The sequence below is a fragment of the Protopterus annectens genome, chromosome 7.part0 (assembly GCF_019279795.1).
Source record: "Protopterus annectens isolate FY-2018-M chromosome 7.part0, PAN1.0, whole genome shotgun sequence".
NCBI lineage: Eukaryota > Metazoa > Chordata > Ceratodontiformes > Protopteridae > Protopterus > Protopterus annectens.
The window spans coordinates 501,168,698-501,181,293 of NC_056739.1; positions in this window are offsets into that span (position 1 = coordinate 501,168,698).

Consider the following 12,596-nt stretch of genomic DNA (forward strand, 5'->3'; position numbering starts at 1 on the left):
AAACCAGATATAGTAGTCCATGAAAAGAAGACAAAAGTTAGCATTGATTATTGAAATTGCTACACCCAGTGACTACAGTGTCTTACATACAGAGAGACACAAAGTCATAAAATACTCGGATTTGCAGGCAGAAATGAGGACAACATTGAAGAAAGATACCCAGACAGTTCCAGTAGTAGCAGGAGCAATGGGTCTTATAAAAAAGAATGTACAGTCATATTTAGATATGTTACTGATACATGTAACTCCGTACGAATTACAGGAGGAGTCATTACTGGCACATTGAGGATGCTGCAAAGAGCACTTCTGGCTGACATCAAAGATTGAAACAATACTAATTTCATTAACTGTAATCATATTTTGACTTAGGAATGGGGTCCATTCCTGTCATGGTATTAGAAACTCAAAATATTTGGAGAAATTAAAAAGAAGATATGCAAGTAAATATAAAGGAAAAGTACAAAATAAACAATTCAGTGATGGTCTAAAATGTTTTATAGAGAACTGGGAAACAAAGCAAAAGGAATAGAGAAACCACAAAAAAAAAAAAATAGAAATTTTTTTGAGAAATATCTATGAAGGAATTGTGGAACATAGCAAAGATGCTGAATGGATAGAAGAAATAAAAGAAACAGTAAGAAGCTCAAATGTGCACGATATGAAATAGAATGAAGTAAGAGCCAGAGAAATTGAAACTAAATTAAGAAAAGCTTCTAACTGGAAAACCCCAAGCCCAGATGCTTTACCTGTATGTGACAACATGAACACCACACTTCAAGCACCACCCACACCTACACAACAACCCCCCACATATGCAAAGGTCCTCAACAAAAGCATACCTAAACAAGAGACTTCCGAGGCATAAACACACGCAAACTCCACTGCCCACAACACCACACACCACACATAGTCCACACACCTGTGTCTCACAGCCACTAAGGCCTAAATACAAACCCAACATATTAGTCATAGGAGACTCCATTGTGAGGCACACAGATATGCCCCTCACCAGGCTGGATAAAGAGAAAGTCATGGTTAGTTGTTTGTCGGGTGCCAGAATCCACAATATCACCAATGCACTCAAGTCTCTCAACAGGCATTGTTATGACTCTGTCATAGCCCTTGTTGGAGTGAATGACTTGAGATGTACCTCCCTGGACTATATGAGGAGAGACATGATCGAACTCACTGAGTATGTGTCCCAGGCAGGTATGTTCCTAGCCTTAAGCAGCATTCTACCATCACCCAGAATGATGCCGCAATACAAACAGAGAATGATTGACTTTAACAGTTGGCTTAGTTTCTGGTGGGATCCAGTACCTGACAGCCTAGGATGACATGACTAACAAGCATCGATGCTTTACCATAGATGGCTTGCATCTGTCTCCCTTGGCCTTCAGACTCCTGGCAAAGGCTCTTGCCTCCTCCATAGTGCCTTTTACAGGCAATGCCATGAGGTCAAAACTATCAACATGAAAATGTTATTAAAATGTAAATTAAAGGTCATGCTGTTAAACGCTAGGAGTCAAAACATGAAACTGCACTCATTGCAAGCATTCTTAACCCTGGAAGAAGCTGACATTTGTGCAATCACAGAAACTTGATCAAAGCTGCAGAGAGCACCCCAGCCATACAAGGTTACTCATCCTGTCATTCATTCAGACCCAAATTGTGGGCAGCAAAACAAAAGGAGGTGGAGTTGCAAAATATATAAAAGACATACATACCTCTAGGCTGATCACACAGTATGATGCACATGAAATACTCCAGGTGCAGTTAATAATTGACAAGATCCCTATTCAAATCATAGCTAGCTACAGGCCACCAACTCTGACTCAAGATGCCCACTCCACCTATCTGGACCTCTTCGAAACTATCAAGATTCATCTCTTTACCCTGATCCTGGGGGACTTTAACTATCCAATCAGATTGGAAGAAATACTCATGCCAAAACACAAATGCCCATTGAGTCCTTGATTTTGTCAATGCAAATGCCTTGGACCAGTTGAGTGACACCTTCACAAGAGGTGAAAATATCTTGGACGTGGTATTAACAAAGAGTAACCACTGCAACATCCCTACAGTGTCATCATCCCTGGTAAGATCGGATCACAAAGCAGTCACTTTTAAAGTCACCATCTCCCCCGACCTCCCTAGCTAGGGTCAATCAAAAACACTTCTCCAAAGCTGATTAGAACCTCCTGATGGAAGGTATAAAGAGCTTCACAGCCCCCTCCCCCTCCACAGGAACTGGCACATATGTCCAAACCTACACCAAAGTACTATATGAGGATTTATATAACTGCATGGAATCAAGAATACCAGACAGGATGAAAGCATCCTCCTCAAGGAAGAGTAAAGCTGCCTGGTGGACATCTACAATAAATAAACTCTATAATAAAAGGAAAAAATTGCTATCCAGGACCAAGAAGGAGCAGGTGTCTTATTGGAAGCAATCTCTCCTTAGCCTGAACAAGCAAATAGGAGCACTAGTGAAATCCTCCAAAGCAAACATTAAATCCAAACTGTCCATATCTACTAATGATGATCATAAGACTTTCTTCACATATTTCTGCAATCTTAAGGGAGGCGCCCATATCTGTTCAGAACTGGTGGTCAAGGACACTACATACACAAATCCTGCAGATATAGCCAACCTGATGGCAGACAGGTTCAGTGAAGTTTAAACTTCACTCCTCTGTCCCCCCATTAGTAAAACAGGGCATCCCGAGCACCTGCCCCTCTCCCCTTATCTCTAGGGAGCAAGTCATCACTGCCCTCTTAAAGGCAAAAAATACAGCCACCATGGCAGTAAGAACTACTTACATGCACATCTTGAACAACCAACAATCTGCTTAAAATCAGGAAAAAAATATACTCCTTCTTAAGAGAGAACCTGCAAGCTATCCTAAAAACTACACACCAATAACTTTCTTTTCCCACGATGTATAAACTATACACTGGAATTGATGCTGACAGAGTCTATAGTCATTTAAAAGAAAACCTAATCATGACACTAGAACAAGTCATATGGAACAAAGGATAATTTGTTGTTAAACAAAATTATGATGTACAATTGTAGAAAGGGAAAGAATCTAAGTATGTTATGGATAGGTTACAAAACAAAACCTTTAACAGCAACCCACATTCATGGATAAAGGAGTATTTATAGCAATGTGGAAGAAGGATACCCAGATAGTTACATTAAAAACAGGAGTAATGGGTCTCATAAACAAATAATTTACAGTTGTGTTTAGATATGCTACTGATACATGTAACTCTGTATGAACTGCAGAAAGAGTGACTTCTGGCCACATTGTGGGTGTTGTGAACAGCACTTTTGGTTAACATCAAAGACTGAAACAATACTAATTTCACAAACACTAATCATACTTTGACTTAGGAATGCAGACCATTCCCATCACAGTATTAGAAACCCAAACAGACTGGAGAAATTAAACCAATAGAAACAGCAAATTGTGCAAGTTAAAGGAGCAGGACCTTATCATATTGTGATTAGCCTTTATCTCCTGTGCTTAGCTATAGATACACTTATGGTTTTATGTGCAAAGTTTTTTGAATTTGATCACCTGCCTTAATTATCCAAACTGAAAATTAAAATTAGAGCCCACTTTCAAAGGGGGAGTAGGAGAAAATTGGTGCCCATCCACAGGAGTTATTTTTTTCTAAAACTGTTCAAATGAATCAAGGTGTTACATTTGTAAGGAAGATGGGAGCATTGCTGGTTAAGCCTTTACTAAGAGATGTATACACATAAACAAAATAATTGGCACTCAATTGTTAAGTTTTATTAGACAGAATACCTTGTCGGTATCTCTAGCAAACACAACAGACCTACCTTCTCTGTTTTATAACATGACTTTTTCATTCAATTAGTACATGGTGCTTATCTTGGCATATATATGTATGTTTTGTGAAGCCCTACAATAGAATAGTAACCCACAGAAACAGCAGTCACACTCATTTGAAATGAAAAAAGGAGTAGGACTGTAAAAGACTAAATAGTCATATTTAATAGGCGTAATAAATAAAATAATTGATTTTCATTTGAAGAGTGTCAAGAAATAATTGAGGGGCCCAAGCATTCAGATTTTTAAGGAGTTATTTTCATCAAATCAATCGACATGCTTAGCACGAGTGGTAAGCTGAAGTACAAATGACCTTTAAAAGCAGTTTTTGGCTACAATATAATGAAAACTAAATGTAGTTGACAGAGTAATGCTCAACAATTCGGTATTTTATAGGCTGTGAAGAAATGAAGACGTAAGATAGAAAAACAAACTCCTTCTTTATACAATGGTGGAGGCACTTTCTCAGATTTTAATTCACTTTTATGAAACTTAATTTTTAATGTTGCCTGTTTTTAATGCCATATTGTATATGTACAAACAAAAGGCAGTATGCAGTAAAAGTATTTAAAACACAGTAGTAGGTACTCAGAGACATTTACCTTAGTAGTTCCATTTTGTATATTGTCTGCTTTCTTGAGAGTGCTAGTCATTTCCCCTGAAATAAATAAAAGATATACGTTTCACCTTCTTTCATGTACTTATGTGATGTAGTGATGCATACAACTCAAAGCGTGTCTGTAGAATATTTAGATTTGAATGAGTTGTTTAAGGAACAAAATAAAGTCATTTTACATAACGTTCTTCTTTTTAGTAAGATTGAACTTTAAAAACTTTTCTATGTCATGTAGAATGTAAATAGTTTACCAGAAATTGAACCTTGGAATTGTTTGTTTTCTTTCTATGGGTAAGCCTGCAATTAAATAATTTATCTGTGACCTTACAATACTATCATATGATTAGAAAACCTAATTAGTTTTCCAGACATAATTTGCTAAAATTAAAAATCATAGTTTTGTTCCTCTTATGCTCTCCATGATTTGCATCAGTATTCATTTATCTATGATGACAACCTCCTCAACGTGAGTTTAACCAGGAATGATTAGCACCTATGTGGCGTGGAATGTCAAACCTCTAACAGCCTACACAGGTTTTGCATTCTAGAGCATTTTCTGAAAAATATACTTAAAAAACATAAGATAAACAAATGTAAGTATTTTGTGAACAGTAAAAGCTATTAAGACAGACAAATAGCAATGCTATTGTAAGAAGTTTTCTTTACAGTGATATTAGTCAATGCATTCATAGTCTTTCCATAAACACTCTACACTATAATATATTATAGTGCACACAAACCCACATTTATATCTTTTGCTACACTTTCACAGATTGTTATATCTTGGAAACTGTATGACCTAGACAAATACTGTTAGAACATTTTTGTTAACCAGACATAAGTTTTCACGTGACAAGAAATTCCTGCTTGAGTGCATGTTTTTTGAGATGTTTACAGAAATATGAAAACATATGCTTAATTCTATAATTAGCAAAATAACACTGAGTATCTTGCAAGAAGTGCAGATTACAGTGCAAATATGAAGGATAGTTTTCAACAACATTTAAGGTTTTGCTAGATGTCATACAACAGTTTACAAGTCACTTGTTTTTTGAAGTATTGAGTACGTATGGAAATATTATTTATTTTCATAATTAATAACAAATAAGCAATATCTCAGCTATAGTGTAATATAAATAGACATTCAAAATGAATGTTCCTGTCTCTTACCATGTTGTATCACACGTAGTGCTATTTTGTTAATAACTCATTGCAATTTCTTATACTACCTGTTATTAGCTGGTAAACTCAAAAAGGTCTGGACACTATAAGGAGCTATTGGTGTGACCTGTAAGGCATTATAGGCTTGATTCAGATATGTGAGATCTGTCATCTTGGAGATAATTATATTAATTAAGGGAATGCAGTCCCTGCATGGAAGTATGGGGAATTTTGCATCACATACAATAAATGTTTCCTAGTTAGTCCATTGAGTCTGCTGAACTTTGATGAGCAGGCTTCAGTCAGCTGATAATTGCAAAGAGACACTATAAGATGTTCCATCACAGGTGAAACTTGATGTAGGTTGGTGGGAATCAGCAGATATGGCTGGGAAATAAAGCCCTATTTGCACTCTCGATGATCCATAATCAGTTTGTGACCAAGGTGTTGGAGGAACTATCTGAGGAAGGTGGACATGTGAGTGGCTACTGACACTGTATACTGAAGTATTCATCTATCCAGGGGGTGGTAAATGAGGCAGCCTGGCCTGTACCTGAGTGATATCCAGTGGACAAAGTTGCTATGGCATACAGCAAAAGGTCAAAGATGTGAGAACCTGTAAGCTTTGCAACTGTAGGAATGATACATTTTGTCTCATGCATAGAAGTGTGCATAAGTCACCGAGTGACATTGTGGATTCTTTGGGCATCAGGCTACAACTGAGTAGTGTAAGTAAGGACTAAAATAATCCTGCAGGCTAGTGGGAGATGGCTTCCTATGACTAGATCTCAAACAAACAGGAAGGAAGGAAGGAATGGGCAGGCCATGGAAATACTAATATCTGATGATCAATGGAAATAAATAAAGATAAAAATGATTGTGGGCTGATCTTGTTTTGTAGCAGAGTCTGGTACAGATATATAATAGTACAGTCAAAGTCATAAGAACTCTGATACAGTTGTGTCTCCCAAGGATTATTGAAGTTTGTCACTTTGTTTTGACCCTGCAACCACTACAGCAAAGATGATCTGGTCATGTGTTCCTTTTCAGCTAAAAAACAAGTTATTTACATAAGCCACAGATCTTGCATTTTCATAATAATTTATCTTTCTAATATACATGTTTGATGGAGTAAAATAGACAAATGTGTCCATCTAGTCTGGGTTCTTGCTGAAGCAGTTAACTTGTTACTGTACCCCCTTCCCAACAGCCCCACTAACATCAGTCATCTGTCCAATGGGTTCCTAAAAGCTTCAGTGGACCTACAGTCCATCAGCTTCACTGGCATCATGCTCCATTCATCTACTACCGTCTTACTGTTTTTCTCCGTCACTCTTAGTGTTTTTGTTCTTCACAAAGGCATGTCATGCAGAGTGATGAATTGCACCATACACATCATTGTTAAAGACTGCTCACGGAAGCTCCGTCTACAGATCACTTATATATGGCAGCCACTTTGACACACTGCGAGTAAAATTATCAGAAAGTTTATTTCTGGTTCCGAAAGAGAAAACATCATTTTGCTTACTAAAATGAATGGAGAGCACAATTATTTACAATATTTACTTTTCACTACAAGTTCAGCCTCTCTCTAAATCAGTATTGAATCATTGAGCATTTTCTGTAGAACACTAATTATCTTCAATGGAATTATCATTAGATCATTCATAGAAACACTTTTTTACTAGAACATCACCAGTCATAAGATTATTTTTTACATGATAATCCTCTATACAAAAACTGCAGTGGCTAGTTTGCCCCCTTCTGAGTTTGCTACTTATTTCTATGGTTCTTAGTTTCTAGGTGTGTAGACCCTTGTACACTTGTTGCTATGCATCTTTCCTTTTAAAAAAGTTGCCCATTTGAACTCTGGCAGGTTTCACGGTTGGTAGAGGTAATGTGACTTTTTGATGGAATAACATACAGAACAGGAAATATTGACTAGCAGGCTGACTACTCTTATAGGTTCACAGGTAAGTACTAGGGTGGCTTCTTTTGTGGGCCATTTTAATTCTAGCCAGTATCACTTTTGGTGGTTGAATTAACCTGTACTAATTGGTATTAGATTTGCCTTTCCCATCCCACAGTCAATAATTATATATTGCCCCTAGTGAGATTAATTGGGATCATACCATAGATAAATTGAGGGGACCCATGCATGGCATAAAGCATTTAGGAGCTACCTCTGTCCATTAGTAGTACAGGGGGCATCCCTGGGATAAATTTTCTTTTTCCATAGATCACAGTTGTGCTTGAATATGGACAAGGATGAGCTTTGTTTTATGTGGAAGGGTTGTCTGTTCTAGAGCAGAGGTATCCTCCGGGAAATATTAATTGTCTCTCCAAACCGTTCTGTTGTGATTAAAGAACACATTTAGATCCCTAGACTGAATAATTCTGATACCATTTGACTTGCCTTGTTGATGTAGAGTAGGTCCATCAGTACTGGGTCAAAGTATGTCTTCAGATACAAACCACCTCTTAGCAGTCTGTAGGATACCAAGTATAGTTACAGGGATTTGAATCTGTCTATGTAGGACATATTGTTTATGCCTTGTATCCCTTGAGTAAGGTATCTCCATGGGCATTCCAGTTGTTGCATGTGTCTGGACAAATACATGTCAAAGGAGGTATTATACTCAATGACTGGCCTAATGAGAGCTGAATAAAGGGGGACAATGACATCCTAGATTTAGACAAAATCCCTTTATTTATAAGCTGTGCAGTATAGAAAGCCTTTCTTATGACACTGGAGACATGGTAGAATATTAAATCACTGTCCACATAAGTTCCTAAATTCTGAACAATGGGGTCAACTTTTAGGGGCATGTTGTCAATGTGGTAGTTCCCCAGGGTAGTTGACTTCCCAAAGGATATGATAATGCATCTTTTGGCATTTAGTTTCAATCCAATCCATGATTTTGTAGCAGCAATTTATTTGGAACAAGCCTTCTTGCAGGATGGCTAAGCCAACTGGTGATTCAATGACTGCTGCTAGCTTGAAGCCATCTGTAGATTTAGTCAGCCAGAACCCTTTGGTATTGGCTTTTACTTCAGAGAAGTAGATGACAAACAGGTGAGGTCCCAGCACTGAACTTAGGGAGAGTGCACTGGTTACTGGTCTTCTTGTGGAGGTAGCTTTCCCTATTACTAAGAAGAAAATTCAAGTTGTTCTTCTCCCTAGTGGTACTCTGACTAATTGTTCCACAGCATTTGTATTGACAAAGCCTCAGGATCTTTGTGCTTGTGCACTACTGAAAGTGTAGGTTTCCCAGTCTATAGATGGGTAGCTCAGATCACCTAGATAAATGGTATTGGTTTTAAAACTGAGTGGTACTCATTTCTGAAGACTGGTGTCATGGCTTTCTTGGGCCACAGAGGGGTTTTCATAGCTAGCTAATATATGATATGGGACCATTCTGATGGTTATTTTGAAATAAGGATGATCTAGTCCATCATGCTGCTTTATCAGCTTTGATGTGAGTCTCTTTTGGATGAAGATTGAGACACCTCCAACGTTTTCCTCTCCTGCACAATTGTTGGTCTAAATATGTGGAATGGGTTATAGTTATGCATGGTTGAACTACCCTTCTCCATTTTAATCCATGTTTCACTCATTACAAAGATGTTAATGACTTTCAGGGTTAGACAGACTTGTAGGGAGTGAAGTTTCATCTTAAAGCTCCTATCATTAATCTTACTGCCATATTTTATTTTGCTTGCTTCATTATGTTAGTAGGTTTATTAGGTTGGCATTGCACGAAAAAGGAAACATTGGGGTGGATAATGTCTTTACTAATGACTGAATGAATGAAGAAGCAGCATGGTCTGTCGCTCATATCCTCCTAGGCTGACAAATATTGGAACCCCTTCGAATTACACCAAAATCTAAAAATTATTGAAGTTAATTATTTTGCAGAAATAAGCACTAACTTTCATAGGTGGGTGAGTGGATGTCAAGTCAATACTTATGAAATGCTAGGAGACCATATGATAAGGAATCAAACACAATACTTTGCATGAGAACATGAGAATATAGTTAGCTGATAGGCATGTTACACTGATAAGGAAATGGCCAAAAAAGTGTATCCTCTTTCTGGCCAGTAGAGCACAAATGCCTAAGAAAGGGTGCCTACAATCACATGTTGGTTAAAACAACTAATGGCTTAAATATTTTCAGTTGTATTTATAGTGATCTGTGTGGTGATAACATTTTTGCATGTTTCCGCATGTTTTAGTAAAAAAGGTTATCTGGTTGCCCATATTTTGGCATCATTCTTGTAAAAGGTATAATGCTGTTCACTGCTTGGTTCATAACTGCATAGGACACACAGTCTGTAAGTTCCATCATGTCTCTCTGCATGTAGTTCAGATAGTTATATTTCAAGTCATTCCTGACTGAAACCAAGGTACTTCATTCAAGCAGCAACACATAAACTGCCAGATGTAAAGTACAGTGCACATAAAGCATGCAGTTCATTATTTTATCAAGAAAAATCAGTTTTGTAAACTTTTAGCAGTTTTTGCATTATCCATTTGATGAAATACTACCCAAATATTTTTCCCACACTTTGGGCATTTCTTTATTTTTTGAGACCCTTGGGATTCACTCTCTGAAGTGACTTGTTGAATTTCTTTCACAAAACCAACCTAAGCTGGAATTCTGGAAAATGAGCAGAGTATACTGATCTGAACTCTATTTCAGAAATATCTCTTGCAAGAAAAACAAGGAGAAGACATCGACTAAGCTTCAGCTTACACAGAATTACATAAATTATTGGGTCTACTTTATTTACGTGAAAGCATAAAACCGCAAATACATATGGATTGAACCATATGCATCGAAAGTGCAAGCCGTCAAAAACTGTAAATGGAAATCTCCGTAGGTGGAGATTTCCATTTACTTCAATGTAGTGTGATCTTGGAGTTGGTATATTTAAGTAGCGGGGAGTGGAGGGTGCAGGGGGGCTTGCATCTTTTTTTTTTTCTGTGCATTTTTTTCTTTATTAACTTTCGACCGTTTAAGAGTTCGATGCATATGTGTCGATCTTTATGCATTTGAACTTTTGAACATTCGAGTTAATAAAGTAGACCCAAATTATTCACAGATATAGACTGAAAAGTACTTAAAGAAGTTTGATTGGCTGAGCTGAAGGAGTGTGTGATTGAGATCACAAAGGGAAGAAACAGTGACTCCACATGATGCAGTTACGAAGACTATTATCAATGTGTCTGAGTTAACAGTACTATAAACTATGGTACAGTCTCATGTATCTACATGTGCTGGTGGTATCATGAATAAAAATGCTTACAATGAAGTGCTGAGAGTTCAAATACTAGAAGAGAGGATTCTGTCACCTGTGTGCCTTGAAAGAAAAAGTACAACCGGGTGACTGCGTGCCTTAGATCTGTTTCCACTGACCCAAAAAAAGTAGTTGCGTTAGAATGGTATACAAATTAGGATCCAATTGGTGGTGATGAAGAACAGTGCTTAATCAAGTTAGCAATTCTGTGTCAGTTTGAAAAATGACAAGTCCGTTGATAAGAAACCAGAGTTGTTTTAATAATCCACAAAGACAGTGACAAACAAGCGCTTTCGCCTGGCGCTTCCCAGGCTTTTTCAAGTTGCATTGTACTGTGTGGCCATCCAATTAATATATAACTCAAGATAGGCCAACCAATTAACTATGTAAAAATCCAATTGGATAATTATTTAGTAAAATAGTTCATTGTTAATAATAAAAAATAGTTAAAAATAGTAAAAAATAAATATAAAGTACACCAGTTACTTGTCAAATGTCTTTCAACTGAGATCATATAAAAGTTACTAACATATTATGTCTAAAAAATAAGCAAGAAATTAGCAGCATAAGTTTGTTCACCTGTGTGCCTTGCACTTATCATGAGGTAGTTTAGTGGTATAAGAAGGGACCTCTCCCCCTAACATAAAAGTAATAGGATGGGTATTTTCCCAGTCTAAAGACATATATTTTTAGAATTACATTTTTCTTTAGCTAGTGCATGTATTTCCATGTCAGTATTCTTATTAAAATCCCCCTGTTGGGGGACATCTGCGATGTCTAACTAAGTCAACATTCAGATAAGTGTATGTTCAATATGGGGAAGTTCTTTATTTACAGAAATACACAACTGTTTCAGACAAGAGAACTGCTTGGATAACTTGCTGTTTGTATACTTGGCAGCTTGCTGTTTTTTTTTGTTTTTTTTTTTTTGTTCTTTCTCTTTTTTTTTTATTTAATTAGCTTTGTTTGAGTGGAACAAGTAATAAAGATTACAATATTCAAAAATATGAAGAAACAGTACTATAATTGATGAGAATAAATCCAAGAAACATAACTATATACACAACATACAATCAGATAAGATTATTTTTGCAAACATGTTACTGTAGGTATAGAGTTGATAGGGAAGCTTGTTTGTTAGGTATGAAGAATCGGATATTGATAATATATATTATGAAGTATGTTAGGTATGTGTGGTAATTAGGTGTTAAAAGATTTATGAAAATGTTATATTCAGAGATAATTTCTAAAAAATCTTTGGAAATTGATTTGCTACTTATTATTGCCACTTTTAAAATTGATAAAGAATTTAAAACAAGTATAATATTGTAACTGTTATAGCATTGGGATCTCAAACAATTTTGAGACACCAGCTTACAAAATCTTCCTTGAGCAACATGTATGAACTATCTTTCATATGAATCCCAATGGCTGAAAACATGACAGGAATTAATAAAAATAAGAAAAAGCTGCAAGTAAATACAATGTCTGGCTAAAAGGGCATCTGCCAAGATAAGATAGTGCTTATGAATAACTCTTTTTATCAAGGCATAATTATCAATATGAATAAATATTTATGTTGAAAATAATTCCACTAATAGTCAGATGTCAGATGTAAACCAACTATAACACTTAGCAGTGGTTCTT